Source organism: Sinohyriopsis cumingii, chromosome 4 (genome assembly GCF_028554795.1).
Source record: "Sinohyriopsis cumingii isolate HCF-2022 chromosome 4, ASM2855479v2, whole genome shotgun sequence".
In the NCBI taxonomy this organism is placed as follows: Eukaryota; Metazoa; Mollusca; class Bivalvia; order Unionida; family Unionidae; genus Sinohyriopsis; species Sinohyriopsis cumingii.
This window is the reverse complement of record NC_142964.1, coordinates 45,005,804-45,033,583: the sequence shown is the minus strand read 5'-3', so window position 1 is coordinate 45,033,583 and position 27,780 is coordinate 45,005,804. Positions and strand designations below refer to the sequence as shown.

At 37.8% G+C, this 27,780-nt stretch overlaps 1 pseudogene across 1 annotated transcript; it reads right to left on the bottom strand.

Annotated features, from left to right (window-relative positions):
• Nucleotides 1-1,113: 1,113 nt before the first annotated feature.
• LOC149801075 (uncharacterized) lies at nt 1,114-26,838 on the bottom strand (annotated as a pseudogene). The gene is made up of 5 exons (XR_016420806.1): nt 26,559-26,838; nt 12,133-12,233; nt 10,969-11,149; nt 4,239-4,362; nt 1,114-1,298 (listed from the first exon to the last, which is right to left on the bottom strand). The product of XR_016420806.1 is annotated as an uncharacterized LOC149801075 (transcript).
• Between the last annotated feature and the right edge of the window lie 942 nt (nt 26,839-27,780).

The following is a 27,780-nucleotide window of genomic DNA, read 5'->3' as shown; positions in this document are numbered from 1 at the left end:
ATTATGGGTCCACATTTTGTTAGCATATACAGTGCAACATATTTCTCTAATAAGTATAAATTCTGCCTCGATTTGGGCGAGCTCCGTCTGAAATAAAAAGCATTTCATCCCCTCCTTCGGCCCCTTCTGGAAGACGGATGCAATACATTTTAAAGCTTCGTGAGGGATTTAAACCAAACTATGAACGACGCGCAGACTTCGTATTGGATTATGGGGAGGAGAGGTTCTGTATGGAGCAGCGCAAAAATGCCACACCCCTGCGGATCTTCACCACCAATATTTTAGTCCTGTCACCCTCCTTAACATCCGAATATTTAGCTTCTTGTGTCAACAACTAATCGCCATAGAGATCCCCAGTCATTAACATTGTATGCACTTACGAGTCCAGAGCAGCTCGATCCTATGTATATTGCTCTTTGGGACAAACCCATGAGGGTTCAAAGTTTGTACTAGACGAATAAAGAATAAGCATGGTGTACTTTGCAATAATATTCTAGTTTCCTTTTCTTAGATGGGGTTGATCGCGACCATTGAACTATATATGTAAATCATTTGGTTGATATGTATCATCACGTGCAACTCTGGTCATTGCCCAGAATTAGCTTTACTGTATCAGGTCATTGTAACCTTGGCCACTTGATATCATACTATACAGACTTTTTTATATGTTCCCCTTTTTTCTGCAAAGTTTGTTGAAACAAGTGAAGCTGATAGAAAACCATTGCACGAGAAACATCTTCCTTTAGTGTGTTGACGAGTCTTTAACATTCGGCGATTCGACCGCTAAACCAGTAGGACATCGTTTCCCGCTGGGCATACTACTGCATAATTAGATGAAATAATATGTAATAAAACTCGACTATTGCACTGAAACCCATTCAGTCTCGGACAAAGAAATGGATAAACATGACCATGACATTGTAAATTCATTCGTATAGCAAAGTGTAAAAAAGTAATGAAATGTATTGTTCAACCTACTACGAATAAGTCTAAATTTTCAACTTCCGCATTATGTTTTATTGTTAAAGATCTCTATAACTGACAGGTGAATGTATGGCAATGAAAGACGAGTTACTTTGTATAAATTTGCGAAACGAAAACAATCACACAATATAACTTCAAGTTTTTAATATGCGCACATATCTGATCAATTAAAGCCAAAGCTGTTAAGCCTAGTAGAAGAAGTGCGGTGTTTGCGTTTGCTCGATGATGCAGCATGCAAGACGTGCGCCTGCGTTTCCCGTTGTCAGGCTTCCGGCATCACCACCGAGACCGAGATCATCGTTTTTTGCGTGAAGCTGAAATTTCATATAGAGCAAATATCACACGAATGAGCATTCATATGAAAAATGAAACCGGTTTGTAAGCCGTCGTAAAAAGCATGAGCTATTTTCAAAGAATTTCGTTAAAGAATGTATTTTAAAGTCAGAAATCTAAACAACCAGAGTGCAATCACCGATTGCATGATTCACCTCTACAAAGCTTTTAGATGTCATCATTAGCCAAGGTAAACAATTATTATGCAGAAAAATAATTTGGACACTTTCCCCCAATTGTTTTTGCAGCTTGTATGTTTACATTACACTTTTCAAAAATTTTAAGTTGTTTTAAATGAGCACGATATAGCCAGTAGTGTGCTGACATAACATTAGCGCATACTATACATGTATTCTGTGACAGGGCGTAAAAGAATCCCCCCAAAAAAAAAAAAAAAAAAATCGAACTTTTTTATATCATATCAATGTATCGGTACTACAATGAGATGATTACAAAACAAGTAATGTTGGTTTTGTATTTTTCTAAAAATAAATCATGGTTCCTAATATATGTTTCAAAGGTCATTGTCAGTGTCCATCTCTGGAAGACATATTTATCAGCGTGAAGGTCACAGGTTTTGGGTAACACTGGAGTGAGATTTAATAATCCAATCATAGTTCATGCACCAATAATTACATGTATTAGCTGCTAGATCTATTTGATTGTGTTGCTTTCAAAGACACTTCAAACACATAAATGGTTTTATCAAGCGGATGAAATGAAAGCTAAGAGCCTTTATCAAGGACACACAGAGGTAGACGACACTGGCTGGCCTGGGTGTGTATCGAACCTGCCACATATGAACTGCGAATCCGACACTCAGTTGAGCTACGGCGGCTGCCTACTACACACCAGGCCTCGTATGGAAACCATGAAACACGTTTATTTTGAATAACCATATTTACTTCTAATTCCATATGCATTGGTCAGAAACACTGCCTTCTAAGCAGATTAGGATACACGCAGCATGGACGTCTTGCTTTTCTGAGGGTTTCAGATCATTTTTCAGCACGTAATAGGCTGTACATGGCAGCCAGTATATCTGGTGCAGGAAGAACTCAAGGGAATTAATGGCAAGTTTCTCATATCCAAGTTGGTCAAGCAGAGACTTACGAGAGCAGGGGAGAGAACTGTGGGTAATCTGTAAAATCGAGCTCCATTGACCACCCAACCACAGGGTGTCCCGCATCGTGACATAAAAAAACGTGCTCATGAGTTAAACTACTACTTAACCTATGTAAGAAAAGCATAAGATAATAGACACTTTCGTTTTCCTTGACTGTAATGGTGCATTACTAACAGAGATGCAGCCACGTATCAAGTTACATAATTGGAATATAAGAAGCACCCGATAAATTACATTTGAACACAAATTTAAGCTAAGTCATTAAATATCATGAACAATAGGTTCCAAAACTCTCATTTCGCAATAATGATGTAGAACCTATTAAGATGTATCCTTAATATAAGTATAACATTATTTATATAGAACATATTTAGTCAAGGACTCTACACAAGCTTAACCCAAGCCCAGGAAATTTTGAAATGTAGGTCAAATTAACGTTCTTTCTGTTAGGATGTGTACTGATATAGATGTATAAAATCATTCATTTTCATACTTTTAACATGAAGATAGCTTGCGAAATGAACATAGCTTAAAAAAATATACTTAAATTTTAGTCAAAGTGAGTAAAATATGGATCACACTGATCAAAGTTTGTAATGAGGTTGTAGTCAAGACGCATCCCTTCACCAAGTTTCATGATTTCAGGTATAACGCGATATGTATGGTGTGCAAGAAACCCGACCTAAACGCAAGAAACCTTAACCAGGGATGTTTACTTCATGTACATGTATGTATAAAGTGGGTACCCTTATACTCAGTCCCATAAGGTAGGTGCTGCGAAACCCACATCTTTGCCTGTACGAGGCAAGAGTAGTAGAATGACTCCTTTACTAGAACTTACTTCCAAATGTGTTTAAAAGTTTATATGCAACTGGATTTGATTAGCTGCTTGTCAGATGAATGTGACGTCAGGAATATGAATTCGACAGGTCGAAATACCTATCATGACTGATGAGGCGAAACAATGTGACCTGCTGGTTCATTGGGCGTGTCGATTCGGGAAAAACTTATTCTCGGGTTCTTTAAAGTTGCACAAGTAGTAAATGATTTTGTCTGGCGGGGCAGTAGTTTGTGACTAATAACGTGTATGGCTGTAAAAATGCGTTATGACAGGTTAAGGGAATAATCTGAATGTGATACAATTTGGGTTGACAATTTTTCCAGTCAGGTTGATAAACTGTGTGGCTGGATAATTAAACTATGCTTATAAGATTATGATGACTGATTATGCAACGAGTGATAATTTAAAAATGAGTCTGACTGTATTATGAATCAGTGAAGCTTACGCAAATACCTTTTAATATAACAAATCAAAGCCAGTCAGGTAAAAGATTCCAGATGTTTCAACTGGATTCATTTCTGGTCAGAAAAGCGCCTTTTAATTTTTGAACCGATCAAGAAATTTAACAACTTTTGTGTTTGCAGGATAAATGCATTTTACTGGTTTGAATAATGAATCAAACATCCGACACCATGAAGTCATAATCACCAATTAAATGATCGATCCCTGTTCATTGAACATTTATATTTTTAATAAGGTCCTTGAAGGTCTGACAGTTAGCGAGCACCTGAGCTATATATTGTTAATCAATTGCTTATGAAATATTGCATTATAATCTGTAGGTATGTTTTGCAAAAAAAAAACAAAAAAAAAAACAGAACTACTATTTTTCCCTTTAGGTAGTTTCTTATGATTCAAATTGTAAATGGTATGTTAAACCTGTCATTTTATTTCACTTTAGATCCGTAGCAAATTTCAATACAAAATTTAGAATAAACGACATAAATTGCTTACCACCAGACCACGGCCAATGATACTGTTAGGTCCAACTAGATTTGCTAAATGTTCATTTCTTGACTCAGCCACATGACCCGCCTCATATTGGCGTACGTTTCCAAAGTCACCCACGTGTCGCATTCTGAAATAATTTGGTATACTATGCAGGCAAAATACGTTTCTGTGTTATTGATGGAAATATACTCAGAACATTTTAAGACAAAAATACCGACATTGCCATGCGCATGTCTGTATAAGATGACTTAGCAATTCTTCAATGTTCTACTGTACAAACAAAACACGATATATTTAAAGACTTTGTCCAAAAAATGTGTTTTATATTTTTTGAAAACAACCGTAATATGTAAATACCTACCATGAAATGTGAAGTTACTAAGTAGATCTCTCTTCATTCTCTTTCAGTTGCAAGGCATTCGATAAAGAGATAATTCAATTACCGGTTAACCGCTTGTATAATATATCGATTCATAATAAAACATAGGGGCGCATTTTTTTCAGACAACAGTTCACCGTTAAAAGAATTGCAGTAAACCGATATATTGTGTAATAGCTTTGTTTAAGGGTTCACGACTACTTAATACAGGTTCTGCTCCAAAATAAATCGTTTAACCTCTTTCATAAAGCTATTCACCGCCATTTAAATATCGGTTGGCTAATTTGGTGTGATACCCAGAAAAAGTATTCGCCGTCATTTAAAAACATTCACCCGCTATCTTACTATACTATCAGAACGCAATGTTTCAAATAATGTCTTCAAGTATTACGTAAAGCCTTACACAACTGATACAAATCTCGATTTTCTTAACCAAAGGAAGTATAGATGTGTTCTCTACGGAGCTTTCAAACAAGAATTATTTTTTTACAAATGATAAACATAAGTAATAAATACTTACCGTGATATAAACCTTTAAAAGACCCTAAGTGTTTACGTTTATCGAAGAAAGAAAAAACGAATGCGTTGTTTACTTGTGACAAATTTTACTTTTACGACGGAACACACTGTTTTCGATTATCCGAGAAAATATGCAAATTTAAGCTTGAGATGACCATAGTGTGACAATTTGTATACTAGGAAAAAGACGTGTGTTTAGTGTTAAAACTAATCATTGATGATGAAAGCGGTCAAGAGAGAGAGAGAGAGAGGAATGGAACGGGGATTTTATTGAGTTTTTAAATCCAATATATACATTTCTCTCTTCTTGTGATTATTACACGCAAGGTCCCAGTCCGTACAGTAAGCGCTTATTTATTAAAGGTAAGAATTTAATACTGGTTTGGTTTTGTGGGGTAACGCTTTGTTTGGAACAAGATATATGGCGGTCAGTATATCTGTGGAAGCCACTGTCAAGATTTCTCAAATCTCAAATTTCTCAAATACCCCGTTAGTCGAGACTCGAACGCAAGCGGACACAGGTCAGAAGTACGAGTGATCGGTAAAGGCGAGCACCTTAGATCAATCTGCCACACGGGAGTACTAAGAATTTCGTACAAATATAATCTCGATTCTACGGTAATCATAATTTTTGACCAAAAGTTAACTACGTCCGAAAGCTGCTAGCTCTGACTGGTCTGAATTAACCTTTAACCGCCGATTAGCATAACCTGTTGTCTCGCATGTGCTATGGTATATACCTCTACCATCTACTGTATCAGTGACTTTCAAGCAAAGAGCTAGGGACTCTGGAGCTCTGTAATGGACTCAGAATTGTCAAATATTTATTTTCTTTATTTTAAAATGTGCTTTATGTAGTTCATATTGACATATCTTTGTCTTTAAAAATAAGTTGCAATTTTTATATGTATCGCTCGAGATGACGTCATCGGTGGCCTCGCTTGTGTTGTAGAATGCTGAAAATGTGAAAAATGCAGCTACCTGCAATGCATTAGTACAAATTAAACTATCTCCGCAGTCATTAAACTTTCCAAAAGTTTTCCTGATTAGATGAGCTGAAATGAGGGCTACGTTAATTTTGAAAGAAAATGGTTCGATTCGAATGCTGACATTACTGATTAATGGGCATTAATGCGATGTTTAATGTGATAGATAAAATCGGTATTTGTATTGTTTATTTACCGGTAATTTACAGATCCGAGAAACAAACAAATATTTAAATATATTTCAAGTATGTATCAGAAATTAATTTAGAAACGAATTTTCGTTCTTTTAAATTAATTATGTACTGGATCAGCTGCTTATTCTCAAAAGAGTTTACAAGGGAGGTAATTTTGATATTACAATTATTATGCCCTAAAACAAATTAAATGTAGTTTACTTTAGCAGACACACATTCTTTATAGATTATGGAAACTGTTCGATGGTGCAATAATTCCAGGAGGTATAGATTTGCAGACGATTTGTTATATGACGATACAGACAACCCAGGTTGGTTTATCACATATTTTTGTGTGTATGTGTGATTTGGATTTTTAACGTAGCTTTAACAAGCTTTCACTCATATAGATACGATCTCTGCAGTGTGGCAGATTATAGTTATTTCTAGCACTGGAGCATCATGCCGCAGACATGTAGCATCATGTCACACTCAGTCGCATTATCCTGACACCAGGACGACCAGTCCTGATACTAACCTCTTAATGCTGAGCGCCTAGCGAGGCAGCTGTAAGTACCATTTTTGTAAGTATTTGGGATGACTGCCGTGGTTCGAACCACGACCTCCAGCATCCGAGGCGTACACTCTGACCATTTAGGTCACCGGAGCGCTCTTAGCACATTCTGAGTTGTATCAGATTTTAAAAAGTTTGGTATATTCGGGTAGATTTGAACCTGCTGAACCTATATTTCCTACCTGCCAGCCACTTTTAGCAATATTTTTCCATAGTCTAATTAGTAACTAGGAATACCTCTCTATCATGTACGTTGGGGGGGGGGGAGTTTGGGACATGCAATATATATATAAGCAATTCTTTTTAAGTTTCATAATTTAAGAAAAAAATATTCCGACAAATATGCAGCTAAAACAGTTTGGTAACTAAAAAACAAACAATAAAGAAAAAATTAACTAGAATTAATATGCGGTCAAGAAAATCGTAGAGATAAATGTATTAAAAGAGGTAATAATTTCTCCTAAACCAAAATCATTTTATAATTATATTGAATTAATAACTATATAAGGTATAGTGTAAGCTTCCTCCGCCTTTACAAGCACAAAACCACTTTGGTCATCGATTTTCGGAACATCTGGGTTTTTATTCTTTATTATCCGCTTTTACAACATCCGGCTATTACTAATGAGAATGTTGTCAACACGGCTTTTGCGTAATCATAATACATATTTTCTGTCGATTCTTGGCACGTACGCCAGTCCTAAACATAAACATAAGTTAACGTTTTGAATGAAAACAAAAATAGGTGTTAGAGGTAATCAACTGAGGCAATTAACCGCACTTAAACATGAATATAAACATCATTTAACGATGTTTTGAAAATAAAAGCCAGACTTATAGATACAATCATTCAATATTACGCATAGTGTATACAAATGCATAATGCTAGATGTATCATTTTAGGTCATTATCCTGAAACTGGCTTTTTAGCCATTCTGTACATAATCCACAAATATAGATGCCTTAACAGAGGCGAAATGCCCTGGCTTTGTAATGGTTGGTTTCATTTAATAAAAGTGGTCGTGGATAAGAATTAAATACATATTCAACGAAGAGCGAGGAACTCTTATATCTGCAAGTTTTATCTATCTGACTTGGACCCAATATCGACCCTTATCAAACCTTTTCCTTTTGCAAATAATCTTAAAGTTGACGTCGCTGACGCATTTTTGAGCCAAAAAGGTTATACATGTGTCTAGCCATTCTTACGTAGACGATATAAAAACAAATCACAACTTATTTGAGGTCATTAAAGAATAAGTTTTGAATTCTCTTTTTGACAATAAATAATTTCGTCTCAGATTAATACAATAACTTTTACATTCTTCATTCGATTGGTGTGAAAACTCTGTCAGTATCCGAAAAACATTCATAGACCTTACAACAGTACAAGTAGCAAAATTGACAATGTTAGCTAGAATAGTGTTTTGTATTAAACAAGTAATTTGTATTAAACAAGTGTACAATGTACACAGTATGGGAATCACCTTTGTCACAAGTGTACTTTTTAATTCTTAGTTGAGAGGGAACGTTCATGGTCTAAATTTCAAGAGGATTGGTCTGAGATGGATAATTTTGAAGCCGGCTGTCAATATTTTTAGTCCACACCGGAATCAAGATTGGATGAAATCCTTGTTCATCAACATCATCACCACAACCACCACCGCCATAATCATATTCATCAGCAACAACTACAACAGCAAGTTAGTATAGCCCTGCATTTAAAAATTGAAGTAGAACAACCCAAAGATATTAAAATGACCGTGACCCAAGATGGTGCGACTGGGTCATTAACAAAAGAGAATGCTCCACTCATGAATTTAATGTATTATCAAGGCTTTTATCTACGTGAAGGTGGAGTTATTTCTGCTTCCGTTCAGTAGATGACACATTAAGAAATACGTGGATATTTTGGAGTGAATAAGCACAGTCTATTGTGGCGATCAAAAGAGTATACTTAGCACCATGTTTGCACGCAAGTCTATCAGGACCAAGGACTGTTCTTGTCGTTGCTTTATTCGTTATTCCTATTACAGTTGCAATTTGACCATATAACTAGATTTTCAAAATGGCGGGGGACAGTAGTGTGGATACTGGAAATGGTAGAGATTAATATTTGTGTGTTGATGCATCTTGTTTAGAGACAAGATAGAAGAGAACATTAAGATCAACATGAACCGTTTTAATAAACCCGTAATATACACCCGATATAAGCTCTTCGTATATCAAAGGGCATAACCCCTAACTCTCATTGCCTCAAACAGGAGCATGACTCAACTGCATGTGTGCTATAAATAAGGGAAGTATAGGATGTTACATATTCCACATTTTCCCCCAAAAGTATTGTACTATTTTATTTAATGGTCCAATCCAAGGAAATAACCAAAGTGAAGAAGTGGTAAAGAACGCGATCAGGTTATGCCATAAATATGCATTAAACTAGATAATGCTCTATTGAAATAATAACAATAATAATAATAATAATAATAATAATATTATTATTATTATTATTATTATTATTATTATTATTATTATTATTATACCAATAGGGCCTAGATCTATACCTATGGCTCCATCCAGGGGCATAACCCTGAGGTAACAACATTCAAATAGTGAGACAGGGAAGTGTGAAATAATATTGTTATTTGAACTAAAAAGTGAACCGAGTTGTGGAATGTTTAACTAATAGAAACGAATCCCCGAAAGATGTCCTACTTCTTGACGTAATTCGGAAGGCAATACACCTTAGTGGTAAAAGGCATTTTTTTTTTACCATACCGTGTCCCATCTTTATAGTGAATTGAACAAATGTTCATTGAAACGAAAGATATGGAATCAAACTGTAATCAAAAGGTGTCATCCTTATTGACTCAAGTGTCCCGCCCAGGGACTTGACCCAGGGGTAGGAGTAGTAAAAATATAATGTCGAAGTGTGGTCATACTATATTCTTTCATTAAAATGGTTTCTTTCGTGGTTTTTACAAGTTTTCTTTTGTTGATATTCAGCATTATATTAAATATATGATCAAATAGCTAGCATATGCATACTGCCGCCCGTATAGTTGTAGGGGCTTGACAAACGACTTAAGTATACGTGATCTTTCGACTGTTTTGAAGATCAATGAGCGTCATGGTCATGTGAGTGTGACGTCAGGGACGGGGCAGCTGAAGCAATGGTTGGTTAGCTTTATTCTGACTTTTTAATGCCCGAATTTAGTAATTTTAAGAATAAACATATGGCATCCTTTCATTCCATTATATAGTCTTATCCTTATACCATAAAACCTTCAATAGCGACCACTAACACTTCTGCCAACAAAAAATCATCTTTCACATCTTTCACTATATGTGTTCACTCAAAAGAGCCAATTATTTTAAAATGTGGTTTTAAGTAGCGTGCAGCCTCGAGAAATGGGAGATTCATATTAACATTTACTGTTATATTGTCATTGTAGTACAACCAATGTATTATTCTTTCTTCATCAACTTCTTTCATTGGTGTTTTGTGGTTTGTGTTGGCTCATGCCTACTGGGAGGGAGAATATATTTTGTGACGTTGTGACGTTGTGAATCCTGTGGAATCTGAAAGCTCTTGAGGAGCAAACAAAACTCCTGACAGTGTATTTGACATCTGTACAAACAACACTCTTTAGATGTTTAATTATTCAAGTTTGCAAGGATGGAGAAACGCCAACAACCAGTTTATTAGTACGATCCATTTATTATGCAAGGAACACACTTATTTTGACCGATTTTATAGAAAACAACTGGATGCTTAATGATCAGACCTTCAGCAAAGTTAACATTGCTTTAGACATTTTAAATACAATCAGCAAAAACCTTGGAAGACAACATCTAAATGAATTTGATTTCAAATATAAGTGAAATAATATAAAACGTTACAGTTATTGTTTAGCCAGATGGTTAAGTTGGCTTCGATCCTCGACCATGGTGATCAACTTGGATATACATCCGAGCATGTGCATTGTACACCTCAGCTTAAAATCAGCATCGGCGTACAACTTGCGCGTGCCCAGGTATTTATCCAACGCAAACCCAATATTAGACGAAACATGTCAGGTGACCTGTGTGCGTAACTTACTCAGGTGTATCTGTAGGAGCACCGTGTGTTGCATTAAAAGGATTGAAATGTGGACCCAGTGAATCGCATCCGTTACTCAAGTTATTCAGTGTAAACCATGTAACTTAGTCTGGTCATTCATAGGAATTCCTTGGATTTCCGTACGTATGTTAAGCATCCCCATTCTTCGGCAATCCCTGCTCTGAAAAATATTAATTGAAACATATGAAATTAATAAACACAATTAAAATAAGTGCAAGAAGGTCAAGTTCACACTCGAAGCATGCTGTAATACATGCAAGTCTTGAAATTAACGGTCTCAACTTCATAACGACTCTTTCAGAGTATGAATGCAGCCCTTGAAGGAATTCATGAAATATAACCAAATAAATAAAATAAATAACCAAAACCTTGACAAACTTATTCCACATATAGGAACAAAGTTATGAAATACAAGAAGAATCTTTTTTTTAACTATGACTATGATCTTTATATCCGTAAGAGACTAAGAATTAATTGTCGTGATCGATAAAGAGTCATGCCAAGTATGATGATAATCCAGGGTCTGATCGGCGGGGGTGGGGGGTGGGGGGGTGGGATCCAGGGTTTTCGGACAACCACCAGCCGCAGGTCACTTGAAATTTGACCATCGGTTTATTTTTGCTCACCTTTATGGGGCATTATACACACTTTTGAGTAAACATACAGATTTTTGCTTTCGTGACGTTTCGATGAAAGTTTGTGTCCTTTTGTAATTTTGGAACACATCTCCACCCAAAAAAGCCCCAAAACAGCACTTGACCCAATTCTGCCCTGTAATGTATCGTGGGTTTTTGTGAAATATATTTAAATGAAAAACAAACTTTTAAACATTAATTCCACCGCTGGCTGTAAATGACTAATATGTCTAGCATTGGATACACACACAAAACAAAGTATAAGGCATGGGCTTGGACGATACTTGGTCTGATAAATTATATTCAAGTGACGAGTGACATGAAATTAACTAATATGACTGATGACTGTGATATGGTAGGTAAACATGGATAACAGACTGACTACTACTCATATTTCACATTTTCACCAACACCACCACTAAAGCTGGTGCAGCTATAGCTACAACTACTACTAGCATGCGCACCATAACTACTACAAAATCAACGCAACTACCTCTACCATACTAACCACTTTTTGACGAAAATACACAGTTCCTTCAATTTTACTGGGAAGGTCTTTCATATTTGGATTGGTAGTTAAACGGCATTCGGCATAAACTGAAAGTAAAATGAGTCATGTGATATACATACTAAATGTCAGGAATGCACATTTAATTTATATAAGTGACAGGATTTCTCAAAGTTCTAACACAAGACAAATATAATAATCTATGATCTTAATAGTGTAGGTTGTAGGAAGACAAATATAAGGATCTGGTCTGAAAGGTGAAAGTTGTGGGAACACTAATATAATAGCATGTGGTCTGAAAGGTGAAGGTTGCAATAAGATAAATATATGTGGTCTCAGTGTTGTATCTGCCCTTGATACAGTATGTATTAACCAAACACTCCCAACTTATTTGTTCATAATGTTAAGATAAATATATGTGGTCTCAATGTTGTAGGCTCAAGGAAGGCGAATATAAACACCCGTTATCTGAAAGTGTTAGGCTCTAAGAAGACAAATATAATAACACGTCTTAATGTTGCTGGCTCTAGGAAGGCAAATGTAATAATATGTGGTCTGCATGATTAAGGATGTACGGACAAACGTTAATGACAAAGGTGTGTGTGGAGGTAGGTAGGGACTTAGGAAAGTGAGCAGAATTTCAGGTAATAACGGAAACTGTTCCGTGTCCTGGAATACTAATGAACTTTAAACTGTCACATATCAGACCTCTATCTACGCTTGATACAGTATGTATTAACCTAACACTCCCATATAATTACTAACTTATTTGTTCATAATAGCCTATCGTATGCTGAAAAATGGCGTTAAACCAAACAACAACAACAACCACCATCACCAACATACCGCCATTCCCTTAATCACCAATGTCAACAGGCAAACAAAATGACAGATGCCCCAAAACCACTGACTACCACCAGCATCAAGGGTAAGAAAGTCAAACCGGGAAAAATGGCTCAAACCCCACAATTGTCACAAGGCAAGAACAAAAAGGGGCAGACAGATACCTCAAAATCAAGGAACACAAACCACCACAGTGCGAAAGAAGTCATCCACTCCAGTCAAACACCAGGCCCCTGCAAGGAAAATCCTATAGCGATCCTAAAATATATGACCTTCTATGAACATATAAAGAACAGGAATGCCAACGTTTCCATATGCTGTCACGGGAAAAGAGGAGGGAGAGACCACTAAAGGAGATATTGGACCAAAGAAAGGGTAAGACTCCGATGAACGCAATATCCAAAGGGAAAAATACAATAAAAACACATTCCAAGACAACAACCAAAACAACAACCAAATATCCAAGAGAAATGTGACTACCAAGCAACAAACAGTAAGTAATACGAAAGAAGGGACCAAACAATCAACAAGGAAAATCTATCAACAATAACAGAATTGGTAAAAGACCTAACGATATTCATCGCCAGCAGCAGCTCCAAACACATATACATTAGTACCAATAGCCTAGTATAAATCAATATTAACACTTATGCAGGAGCCTTCGTAATCATTAGACTCAGATATAACAACCTCATAATTAGGTGCAGCACAACAAGACAGGTAGCCAAATACATGGAGATACATCAAATAAACCAACCCATGTCAAAGTTACAAGGCACAAGGCGCTCACAAAAAAGCACCGAGAGGCCCCAAGTGACCACCAATTAAGCGCTTACCGTTACGGATCACTGCCATCTCACCTCTGTCGGCGCCTGTTCGAGTCCCGGATTCAGCCAATGTGGGTATGTGAGAAAGCTTGCCAGTGGCTTCTAGTGGGTCAGTGGTTCTTTCCGAGTTTTTCCTCCATCATTGATACTGGCCGCCATGTATAGCCTATCGTGTGCTAAACAATGGCGTTAAACCCCACAAAAACAGCATAGAGCACGCCGAGCAAAACTCAGCAGGACCAGACCATGATCAAGGAAAAGGAGCAAATACCCGATTCAGCCAAAATAACCAAGATCAAACCGACACAGATGAATGGACCAAAGTCAAATACATCTAACATAGAGGTCATTAAACTCAGTCCAAAATACAATATTTTAAACAACAATGACCATAGAATTAATAAACCAAGAAGCCATATCAAGAGATTCCAGATGAAAGTCAAATCAAGGACAACTGACCAACATAATCCTACTGGAAGTGTAAGCAACCCCACCACTGCTCGTTTAATGTGATTGCTACTCGTACCCACTACTTGAATAAAACGTCAAACCTCGCGTTTGCAGTCATTGCAAGTCATGGGGAGACCACGCCAGCAGTTGCAAAATCAAAAAACAATGCGACAACTGCGGCGGCAGCCACAGCATCAAACGCACATACATTGGACAAAAGTGGGATAATTGCAGCTCACCCCATCATCCCATTTCCAAGGACTGTTCGTACACCAGGAGAGAAGAGGAAATTATCCAAGTAATGACAGAACAAAAATTGCCTTATGCAAAAAGAAAAAGCAACAAGCCTATTGAAACGTACCGTGCAAGAAAAGGAGGCAGTACCATAAATACCTGCTTTACCTAAGCCAAACCCTAATCCGACCACTACCTAAGCCCACCCCAGTCCAACAAACCAGCTGAAAATAGGACGACCCCACTTGCCCTCACGCAATAATAAGAAACAGGTGGAACATAAATTAAAACAAGAAATTAATGTTTATGATAACACTATCCAACCAACTAAATCTGATATATCTACCTTCATTCGGGAGGATCGGAATCAAACCAAAACAGAAAATGCAGACCCTTCATTACCGAGCAATTCAAGTACCAAGGGCGTAAGCAAAGCAGGTAACATAAATGCGCCCCCACATGAGGTATTCTCACATGCCACCATTATTCACTACCTAAAGGGCCTCATGGTGGGAATCACAGACATCTCTCAAAATTATCATGACATTTGCATTCCATTTAACGAATTACTATCTGACTTGTTGTAAAAACACCTCTAAACCAAACGCTAATCTGACCTTTATAATCTACAAAAATAAATTAACTATAACATCAAGAATGGATAAAACCAGGAAAAATAATCTAATAATCTGGAAATGGTATAGCCAGGGATTAAGTATGAATAAACAACTAAATTAATTGCATATTTAACATCGTTATCTCGTTCAATATACTCCTTTATCATGTTTATTTGGAAAAAAAATTTTTTTGCCTCCCAGGATTATTTATGATGTAATTTAAATAATTTAGTTTCCCGTCAACTGTGCAGGGACCATAATACTTGACCTTAAGAGGGTTTTGTGGCGGGGGCAAAAGAGCCAGGACTCTATCACCAGGCTGAAAACCTCTTTCCTGCAAGTTTTTATTATATCTTGAGTTCACTTTTGATTGAATAGAGTGCATATTTTCCTTTGAGACCTCACAAGCCTTTGACAACTTGTACTTAAAATTGGAAACATAATCAAGAAGATTGATTTCATTATCTTCATTAAAAAGACGTTTCTTTTTCAACAGCTTCAATGGTCCACGTATTGTATGTCCACAACCAAATCAAAAGTTACTGAAGCCTAGAGATTCTTGAACCGATTCCCTAACAGCAAACAACAGTAATTGAATGTGTTCATCCCAATATTTACCCGTATCAAAACAATATGACCGAATCATATTTTTCAAACTCTGATGAAATCTTTCTAATGCCCCTTGGCTCTCAGTATGATAAGCAGAAAATTTGAATTGTTGAATGCCTAATTCGTATATAACTTACAGGAAAACTCCATACATGCAATTTGAGCCTTGACCAGGCTGGACAGATTTGGGAAAGTCAAATTGATTAAAAAAATAAAAACTTTATCAAAGCTTTTACTATTGTTATAGATTTAATATTCTTTAAAGGAATTGCCTCTGGAAACCTTCTTGACGCACATATAATGGTCAACAGGTATTGTAAACCCGACTTAGTCTTACGTAAGAGACCAATACAACCTACCATAATTCTACGAAATGGTTCGCCAAAGAAAGGAATAGGTTGCAGATTAGTCTTGGGTATCTTCTGATTGCGTTTGTCTACCATTTAACAATTATGACAAGATCTACAGTATTTTCAAAACATCACTTTTGATTTTCGGTCAATAGAAGTGAATCACGATCTTGTTTTAAGTCTTATTAATCCCTAAATCACCAGCCAAAATAGTTTCATCGGCAAGACTAAGTATTACCTGTCTGTAAGGTTGTAGAACTACAATTTGGTAGTTGACTGACCACTCATTACATCATTTATCTCGGGAGGTCTCCATTTCTTATACATAATTCCATTTTTAATGAAATAACAGACAGGAACTTCAGTGGCTTCCATTTCACTAATGGCCGTTCGAAACAAACAGGAGATCTCATGAAGTCTTTCCAGTTCGACAAGGTTGTGGTTAATCCAGTGGTAACTGACAAGCCTTGCTTGGATCAAAAAGTCGATTCAAATGAAAATGAATTCCCTGATTTATTCCCAGCTTGTGCAGTTATCAGAGCTATGACAAAGAAAGCTCTTGAGAAGGATGTTGATCAGGAACGTATTCCTTTAGCTGATACATGTATTGATAAGGTTTTTTGATGAGGTCACTTTCACCCCTTGTTTGGATCAATAAAAAGTCATTGATCACAGTCATCCTCGTTTAACTACTCATTCACTTTATTCTAATCAGGTTGACAAACGACAATCACTTGCATTGCCCTTGTCAGTCTCTTTGGTCAGTACATCTGTCCTGTGACATTTGCGTGTAGATTAGTCTCGTACCATTAACACATGTCAAGGGTTCTCTTTATCTACCTGATGGGTTGGTTATTTGCATTCTATACGATAGCGAAACTTAATTTCTATATAATGTAATAAAATGATTTTCAGGATGCGCCACCTCGGTGACTTGAGAAACGAACACGTTGTTCAACAAGACCGTAGGAAGTTATGTGAAGAAAGCGCGCGATAAGGATTTATTTAATAGGCATTAACTTCATCATCCGGGTCCTGAAAGTGTGCCTTATATTGACAATATTATTTATTTTGCAACGTTTTACTGACATATCTGTGAGAGGTGAGACTTTGGTACAACATTTGAATAATGAGACAGCAGATAACAGAAAAAAGCAATTTCTGTAAAATATACATTGTACGTCAGAATAGTCTCGTTACAAGCTTACTGTCGGATTTTCGCTAACACTGGTCATGCCTTCTTAAGCAGAGGTGGTTCACACTTATATTCATTCGACGCGTGTCCAGCAGGGTATTGGTTATTTCCACCATCGGATCAGCCCGGTTAGGGAACAACGGTCTCTCTTTTAGCAAGACTCTTTACAGTACGTTCCTCTGTATGCTACCTTCAAAGTGTTGATGTGCCATGACGAGCACACGCAGAGAGAGAGACATACAGACAGACAGAGAGACACAGAGACACAGACAGAGCAATTCTGAATGTTGGTTTCATTCATTGAAATGATTGTAAGAATGCCATTGTTGTATCGGTTAAATTCGTCATTGAACCTAGCGAAATACATCTACCTTAACGCTTATCATGCCTGGTCATATTTACTTGCTTCACTATATGAAGATCTCTTATTTCTAAAAGCAACGTTAGTTTACATGACTAGAATTAATCATAGCTTTATTATTGTAAGTCATTTACTAGATGTGTGGTCTTCTTTATAAATAAATATTTACTGGCGTTTTCTGACTTGCAATGCAACCAGTCAAATTTTAAAAAAATATACTATTAATTGTTAGGGATGTCATTAAAGTCCAACACGGATTATTTTGCTCTCAGCGAGAACATGTGGCAAATTACACACAAATAAGGCAATATCGTTTACTGATAACCGTCAAAATATAACTGACTGGTTGTTGTGATTCTTTCTTTATTCCGTTTTAGCCTTCAACAAAATCTATATTGACGTTCTTCAGGATTCTTTATAGTAATGGAATTATCGCACATTAGTAGCAAAGAGAGCTTTACAATTACATCGTAAAGGCGACAAAATACTTTTAAAAAAATGAAATCAATAAAATGTTGAAGGAAATAAATGTATTTAAATGGTATCCATATTTCATGACTTTACATCAGATTCCAAAGTTAATTTGTTTGACAGTCTTTGATTTTTATTGCGGGTCAAAAGTATAATCTTCAGCAGACTTTATCCTCTTCACCGTTGAAACTCAACCCCAACCCCTCTTACATTCTAAGAAGAGAATGACCGAAATCTTTGGTAATGAATGTTAAGCAGGATGCATAGTTACCTGATTCCTAACTGATTATGGAACAATTTAGAGTGAATGTAAGCGAAGCAGAAGTGTTACTTTCAGACGATTATAATAATTTATCAGACACATTGTCTATAGAATGCGAGTATATTATTTATTCGGATGGTATCCTGGACCTGATCAGGCAACATGACAATTTTCGGAAAGCTACAAGGTAAATAATAATAACAGTGAAAACAAAAGTAGCAGAGAATTTTCAATCTTCAAATTTGCACTGCAGTTTCAGATTTTCGCGACTCTACCCTACTCCACCAATTGCGAGTTAAGTCAATAAAGAGACAAATGGAAAATTAAATATCTGGGCCTACGATTTCCGCTCAAGGACAGACTATGGTGAATGCTGATTCCGATAATATGGTGATTTCAACCATTTATTACACAGTGATCAGTGTCTAACGTCATGAACCTATCAAATGAGTCGGCACAAGTGGGCTTAAGATTCATCATGCAAATTCAAATTGAGAGTCTAAATATATATTATTGAGACATAATCTCAGTGATCTGCCGTTTCTGGCCTGTAGGTGAAACCACTAGGTCTTGCACAATGGTGTCATTTCTAAGGCTACACATTATGATGTTTCAGTTCATGGTCACAACACGAAATTTGGTTGTGAAAGAACATTTCTTAACACTTTTTATAGTCTCGTATCTATTACTTAAGTGTATGGAGTGAATCCACCTCAGCTATCATGCAGATAAATACAGGTTTAGGAATAGCCTGACACGTGTTTATTTTAAATACACTACTGAGGATATCACAGGAAAACATAAATTGTTTCATTTATATTTGATACAAGAAATTTCAACTACCTATTCATTCGAATAATACTACTTTCGCTGTGCACTATTTTTGTTTCTAGTTTCTTCTCACTCGTACACATTCTTTTTACGGTGATGTGTTATTTGATTCTTTTTCCTTGATATTTTCATCGCTATATCACAAATGAAATCCGCAGTTTTTCATATAAATCATTAACTTTGCTAAATTTTCCATTTTTGGGATGAAAAGACGTATATATTTCAAACAACTCACCACTTCACCAACTAGCGATCTTTATAAATCAATGCATCTCCATTTATTTTGCTTGCAGCATTAAAGGCTGATCAAACGTCTATTGAGTAGTGGAGCTTGGCTTTAGAGTAGGAAGACAAAACAACCAAGTGCGATTCGGTCAGTTCCAGAAGGGTCACTTATTCCAGTCAGTTCAATTGCATCTATTTCCAATACGATGCAGCATAACTTTTGCTCATTGTTGTGTTGGGTTTTTGTTCTTCAAGGTAAGGCCCAAAAATGTAAGCCATTATTGATGAATGTGAACTTGTAACCAATGCGATCGATCTTTGTAACAAACTCAAAACACATGAAGGATAGATATAAACAACTAAATAGCTGTAGTTTAACCAAAAACCTTACAAGCTAAAATATAGAAACAATGAAATGGATTTCGTACATGGACATATTTCACACTGCCTGCTCACATGATCCAAAATCTCACATCCTATAATTTCCTCGACAACGGAATAAGATTATCACTTGATATAACCAACTTACTTAGGGAAAAGGTTGTTGATAATAGTTGCGTTACAGATAATTAGGCTGCAAATATTGTCTTATAAAAATAATGTTTGAATTCCTGTTTCGAAGAAGATACGTAGTCTTTCTATCTATTTTAGTAAGGTAGTTCTTAATAAAAGATCACTCATTTATTATATATATATATATATATATATATATATATATATATATATATATATATATATATATATATATATATATATCCAGCATGTTCTCATACGGTCATTCCTGCAAATCAATAAAAAAAATGTTTACTGTTGGATTTTTCAGCAGTCATCGTATAGATGTAACTGAAAACTTGTTAAAGCGACGTTAAAAACCTAAATCACACACAAATACACACATTCACAAATGGGCGAAGGGACCGACTTTCGTATGACACATGATTGAATGACGTAAATTAAGAAGGGTCAAGACTAGAACTGAAAGCCTACATCCGTAATACCTTGTCAGTTGCCGATAGTCCAACTCCTGGTTTCTTGAACTTCTAGTTTAAGGATAAATTTGTATTTTCCGTTCTAGCGGACAAACGTATTTAGCTCCACCTACATCGATTGTGCTTGAGGAATGCATTACGGGAGAAAACTGTCAGGTTTTGAATATATATTCTGTTTGCTGTTTGTGCAGATGCCCTGGCGTTCATTTTGCCTTCAATAAGACGCGTCAAACGATGGTCATCGTTATTGTATATGTGTCCTTAGGCGCAACGACAAACGGATAGGTATGACAAAAAACTGTCATTTGCTCGTGCCTAAAGAAAGTCAATTTCCACGTGAACATGCAGACAGAAAATTGATTAACACTGGGAGTCAATATTTTCCACCGCTTTCTATTACCTGAGTGGATAATAAGCAATTTAATGGACGCACAGAATACACAGATTGAAAACTGTATTGTCTCTCCTATGGAAGTGTGTCAATTGTTTGAGTGGCGTAAGTAATACAAGTATTTCTAAATGACCTCTATTCAAACTTTGATTCGTTGTTCAAATTATGTTTTTAAGTCGAACATGATTGAGGATATGTTTTCACCTTTAATCTCATGTTATCATATTAGACAAATCGTCGTGTCAACATCAGTTTAATAGAACTTAGTTGAACGCGGCGTAATGAAACATTGTATAAATTGAAAAATCAAAAATATATTTGAAACTTTTAAGGGCGAAATTTGATTTGAATATTGTAGAAGAAAGGATATTGGATACGAGGTCATATTTCAATGCAGATGTGGGCGCATATTCCTAATTGCATGTAGAATACTTGTCAATCTCACTCTTCTCTTTCATCTCAACAATGACAACAGTTTTAATGACATCTACAATATCAACATCATCTCAAGCAAAGATAAATCAAAGCAATAACTGCAAGAAGGAGTATAATGGCCACCTTCCACTCTCCTCAATCATCCTATCCTTATTTCTTCCTTTAGGTGATTATTGTCAACATAAAGAAGTGGTACAGCCACGAGAATGACGCGGACATGAGGTACAATTACATACAGAAATCTAAAATTCTTACATTTACTCATCTATAAAGTATTTAGGATTATATTTTTTTTCTCTTAATATATGTTTGCTTCTATGTTACACCTACCATACCAGATTCACCCGATAATGAATGGTTCCAACAATTGACAGCCACAACCTCCAATAGTAGAGATAACGGTCGTCTCCTAGCGGGAAGTGGTCTTACAGAGTACATCCCAACGGATTAAACAATGCAATCAATTAAGGAGGCATTAAGCAAATGTTTAAGTGTCGAGAATTTCCATCCTGTGTGTGAAAACTTATGGCATTTTCTACAACTAAACGGGCCAATCGTACAGTCTCCAGCTCAATACAGTAAAATTTTCGATTTTGAGAACTAGAAGAATGTTACATAAAATGTATTTCCAGTTATGTACTGACATAATTAATATTGTACAGTAAAGGTACCTGTGAGATAACACAGCGAGATGATTTTGACTTTATTCATTCATTTATCATCATTTCGTTATTTAACCGTTTAAAATAAATCTCAAATAAAGAAATCTACAAATATTCCGATTACTTGCAAATTTCACGTAAATTTCCTGTATAAGACTATTATGTAGACTTGGAATCACTATATCCACGTGTAAGTACTGATATATGCCGAACCACGGAAGAACTGATGATGAATCACCTCAGAACGTCTGTAACTCTCCCAGACAGCTTAAATAACTGAAGTCGGACTCGCACTTTCATCGTTAGATCAACAGATGCTGGATGATTTTGAAACCGTGACTTCGAGACAGTCGCTGAGCAAAGAGTATCTTCTCTTGAAGAGTGAAACTATTCGTGTCATCGTGCCGAATATGTGTCTCGAGGTGGTAAGATGGTTAGACTGGTCCTTCCACAAGTCTGTAAAAGTCGAGTTCGATGTACTGGAAGCCAGGCTGTTAGTAATTGAACCCGTAATACTGATGTTTTGGCCCTTCTCGATTCCTAGTATATTACCTAGGACGGTCGCAGCGGAAATAGTTCGTCCATGTGGGGAAGATATCATTTGGATAATCAGTTGGGACTGGTTATGGGATGTTTGTTCCATGTAACCTGTCCCTAAATGTGTTGAATGAGCGAGAGCTTGACTGTTTGTTAGCTCTGTCCTTCGATGTTCCGCAATAAGGATCAAGTCGAACCCCACAAAGGCAAGTTAGAATGAGTTGCCCAAAATGCCGAGTTTTTTGGTGGTGACATGGGTGCGGTAGCTGTTTCATAGGGTGTTAATATCCGGCGCTTCGTGGCTGAAGGGTGTATTGATTTATCTCCCTTCTCAGCCACAAACTTTTCACACTGAGGTAAGGTCGGATAACAGGCCACTTGTGTCTTCGTCCTAATCTGTGTGTTTTTGCGCTGTCATACTCTTAAGGCAAAATAGAGCAAAACGTATAAAACTAGCCCTACACCTGACTTTTAGAACGCAATGTCCGTGCAGAGCTAAATCTTAAAAAAAAGTTGACCAAGAAATCGAAAACAGAGTCGAATAAAGCAATGAAGCATACGGGCAAAATGTAATGACAATGCCACCTGTTAAGGGGAGAAGTTATTAACCTGAACATGTGATGTCTGAATACAGTGTCGGTACAAAGCTATACAAAATGATGGTTACTAGAAAAGGGTGATAGCAGACGATCTTAATTGCAAGGCTACCTAGGGGGAAGATCTAGGGCGGCAAGCACGGGTAGAATCATTGAAGCATGACGTTCCAAGGCTAAGAATGCCGTGGTAAATGGGGAAATCCTAGGCATGAACCAGAAATGAAGGAATTATACAGATACATGATGTACACCGAACCTATCTTGTGAAGTGGCATAGGCTACCCATGTGTGTGATTAAGTTCTTTTTAAAGATGTGTGTGTTTAACATTTGTAACGTAGCTTTAACGCTTTTTCAGTTATATAGCTACGATATCTGCAGTGTTGCAGTTTATAGTGATGTCCCACCCAGTCACATTATCCTGACACCTGGCCGACCAGTCCTTACACCAACCTCTTAATGCTGAACGCCAAGCGATGAAGATGTTAGTAATATTTTTATAAGTCTTTGGTATGACTCGATCAGGGATCGAACCCACCACCTCCTGCATCCGAGGCGGGAGCTCTAACCATTAGGCTACAGGAGCGGAATCTTTAAATATGATGGAATGCTTATGCAGATAATCGTGACTCAAGTGTCGCCTCTAGAAACAGGCATGAACAGGGCACGGCCGAATAAACCGTGTATTGAAAATGTACTTATGTAAGCAATATAGAAATGTGCACAAGTGTCTAAATTGCACACAAAAACCCTTCACATCAACGGAAACTGAGGCACCGTTATAGACATGTACAAAGTAGGTTCACCAATATCAGCTCTCTCAAATAATACTTTTGTTTAAAAGGTGCTAACAGTTTTCTGCCATGTGGTTGTCGGGCAGAGTGATCTCTCCTTACCTATAAGACTAGGCAGCAATGAGTAAGAATATACGAGTTACTACTTGAGTGGAAGGCATGCTCCCTAAGGATGTCCCAGCTAAGATGCTGAGATGGTGAATGTGTATCATGATTGGGTAAGTATTTTCCAAGAAACATCTTACTAAATAAAAAATTGGATTTGTCTTCGCATACATTACCCAATCATATTACCTTAGGAGAATAGGTAAGAGGTGGCAGGAAAGGCATCAACTTTCCCCTGAGATACCATCTCCGATCCCATAAGTTACTGAGACAGCTTCTAAGTCCATCTCTCGGGGCGCGGCGTTAGATAGGGGAAACAAATTTCAACCGCACATGAAACGGAAGTCGAGAAGCCGGGTCTTTAAGAAGCTGCCGAACGATATGGAAGTGTGACCAGTAGAGCTACGGCGATAGATTCAGCCAGATCGAACTGGGCCTTTTGAGATGAGAGATCTCAAAAGCAAAGGCATGTGGACACCGATCTGCAACCTACAGCCTGAATGCTGTAGGTTAGAAAGTTTTGTTCAAATGCTAGTCTGGTAGCAACTGCCCTAACTTCATGAGCCGAGATGCGTAAAACATTAATTTAAGCTGAGGTCATTTCCGTATGCTCTGAGCGAATAACCCACTTGATCCAAGTTAAGATAGTTTTAGCTGATATAAAGTTTTGTGCTGATTTCAGAGGGAGAGAAAGGCGCGATCTACATCGACACCAAGGCTCTGTTTAAGGTACCACTTCAAGAATCTGACTGGGTCTTGCAAGTGACCTTCAGGTGGTGTGTCAAGGAGAGACAGAGGTCTCAGAACAAAAGTTTGGATCCCGTGCAAGGGAAACGGTTTCTGGCGTTCAACGAGGAAGTCGTCATGAGTAAGACTAACCCATCGTACTGGAACGGTAGGTAATTTGGGTCTGTGGACAGGGCATGTGTTTCCCTAATTCTGCCTGCCGCCTCTAAGGCCAAAAGAAAGCAGGTCTTGTAAGAAAGGTGCGTCAAAGATGCGCGTGAAATTGGTTGAATGTGGGTCTTGTTCTTCCGGATTAATACCCAAGATAATTCCCACTTGGGACAGAAGATCAACGCTTTAGGCCGTGTATACACAAAGTTTCCGAGTAAATCGGATATGTCCTTGTTTAGTCCAATATATTTGCGCCCACGATGACGAATGGAGCCAGCTATCTTAGAGCGGTAGCCTTTGATCGTACACTGATATAATTTTCATTCTTCAGAGAGCCAGAGGAAGAAATCAGCTAAATGTGTTATTTACGCCTGAAGAGGTAAATATGTTCGTTTGCGTAACACTGGATGAAAATATGCAGTGTGCCTTCATACGCTTTCAAAGTGGAAGGCCGTCGTTCCTGAGCGATTATCTTCACGAGTGGTTCCGAGAATTGTTAAGTCTGAGGGCGTGTTTGACACGATTCAGACGTGCAGGTTCGGGAGTTCTGGACAGTGATGAATCACTGTCGTCGTGGTTGTTTGAGAAAATGAGGGAATACCATAATCTGCTGTGGGATTTCTAATGCAAGATTGAGGAGATCGTTGATTCACGACTTCTCCCATCGAAGTGGTCCGATGAGGATGAGACGACATGCTGATTCCTTATCTATCTGTATCACTTCTGGAATCAGCGGTGTTGGAGGATACCCGTATGCGCTCCGGTTGTTACAATCCAAATATTGAACGTCTATTTCCCAATCTTTTGGATCCAAGACGGGAGAGACAACGTTTGATTTTCCACCTTGTCGCAAATAGGTTCATCGATGTTCGGTCTCACCGGGCACAGATCTGGGTGAAAACCGAGAGGTGAAGAGAACATTCCGTCTGAATCAGTTGATTGTGTCAGGACAACTAGTCGGTTATAACGTTGAAGCGTTCCGGTCTATAATGAACATGCATGTGAATTTGTTGTTGAACACACCAGTTTAGAAGGCATGATACCATAATGCAAAGGTCTGGGGATTTGGTTCTTCCTTGAGATAAGTCACTTCTTTAGAAATCTCGGACAGAATCATGACTCCTTTGGCAAAGAGGTGTTCCTGCCACCAGTGAAAACGTTCACAATGGCCATCATTTCAATTAGATTGATGTGCAAAAGTTTTTCGTGAGGAGACCATGCACCGCTGGAGTCCCGAAATGATAGAAGGTAGGCTCCTCAGCCCTCAATGCTGCGTCGGTACAAATTGTAATCTCGATCGGCAGCAAGTGCAGAGGTATACCTGCCGTAAGCCAATAAAGGTTGCCCCAAACATACAGATGGTGCCCGAGCTGTGAGCAGATGAGCAAAGGTTGGTCCAGTGTGCAAAATATGGATCTCCATTGAGAAAGAAGAAGCGTTTGTAACGAGTGCATAAAAGGTAACCTAGGACAAGGAGGTCCGCTGAAGCATTGAATAAACCTAGGAGACGAAGAGATTCCCGTGCTTATAGGGTTCTCCTTAAAAGTAAAGAAGCCACCATGTTGCGGACTTTCAATGCCCAATCCTGAGGGAGACGAACCACGTTTTCCTGTGTATGGAACTCCATACCTAGATGAACAAAATGTTGAGAGGGTACTAGGTCGGGTTTGTCCTCGTTCATGAGAAAACCCAGATAGGTAAGTGATATGACAAAGGTTTTCGTGAATTGATGTAAAATAAACCTCACCTGATTTGTTGTAGTCGTTTATGCAACTTGATGTTGCAGCCGTTGCAATGGTCCGGAAAGGTGCCATCACTTGATTCATGAGACGAGTGAAAACCCAGGGGAAGAGATTGAGACCCAATGATAGCGCTCTGAATTGGTATACCACAACGATGTAGGCTAACAGCAGGAACTTCCTGGAAGCCTGGTAAATAGGAACACTGAATTCAGCATCTGTTAAGTCTACACTAATGGCAAAGCCTCTATCTTGGAGAGCATTTAGAATGCACTGTTGTGTTTTCATTGAGAACCAATGAGCGTGAATGAAGCAATTAAAGGGCTGTGGTCGATGAGGAGGCACAGAGTGCCGTTTGCTTTTGGAACCAAAAAAGTCTAGAATAGAATCCCTCAGAAGAGAGTGTTTCGAACTAGTTCTACCAACCTTTTCGAAGGAGGTTGTCTATTTCCTGCCGTAATGTGTTGCCTTTGAGTGGATATGATTGGACGTTGTTGAATGACAAAACTCTGGACAGAGGTGGAGGATTGTGAAACCTGATGCAGAGTCCCTCGTGAACCAATTGCCTAGACATGGTATCGTTTTGGCAAAGTTTGTCCCAATCGGCAGCGAATAAAAGAAGTTCTCTTCCAACGGGGATGGTAGTAAGGGGCAAACTTGAGAAGGTGTCATTTTGCAGGGGAGTAGATTGTCGAGGGGAGAAAAGCTGAAATGAACGAGAAGCTCATCTCTGTTTTATTAGCTTAAGTTTGCGATCGCTGCGGATCACGCTGTGTGGATCTCTTGTAGGACTGTTTTTCCGGAGCTTTGAGTCCTATAGGTGACTCATGGATTTCTTTCCTGATTTTCAATATTATCCATGTAACGGTGCTGTTGTGGCGGATTAAGGAAATTTGTTTCTTTTGTGGCCTGTTCCGAACGTCTTCAACCGTGCCGTTAAACAAAAGGTTCGACAATAAAGGTTGTGTGCGCAGTCTGACTTTATGTTGGTCATTTAGGAAGGTGGCGGTTGTGAGTAGAGACGCGTTCAGGCAATTTTAGATTGGCAGAGTAGGTGAGGAAATTGGCCAAGGTATGTTGTGCTGCCCTATTTGAAAGCTGGCCATGCATGATACCGACTCCCATGGATGCCTGTAGAAGTTATAGTGGGAGGAGAGAGGCTATGTTCCACTTGTTGGAAATTTGGCATGGAGACAAAATCCAGTAAAGAGTCCATAGCAACGATGTTGC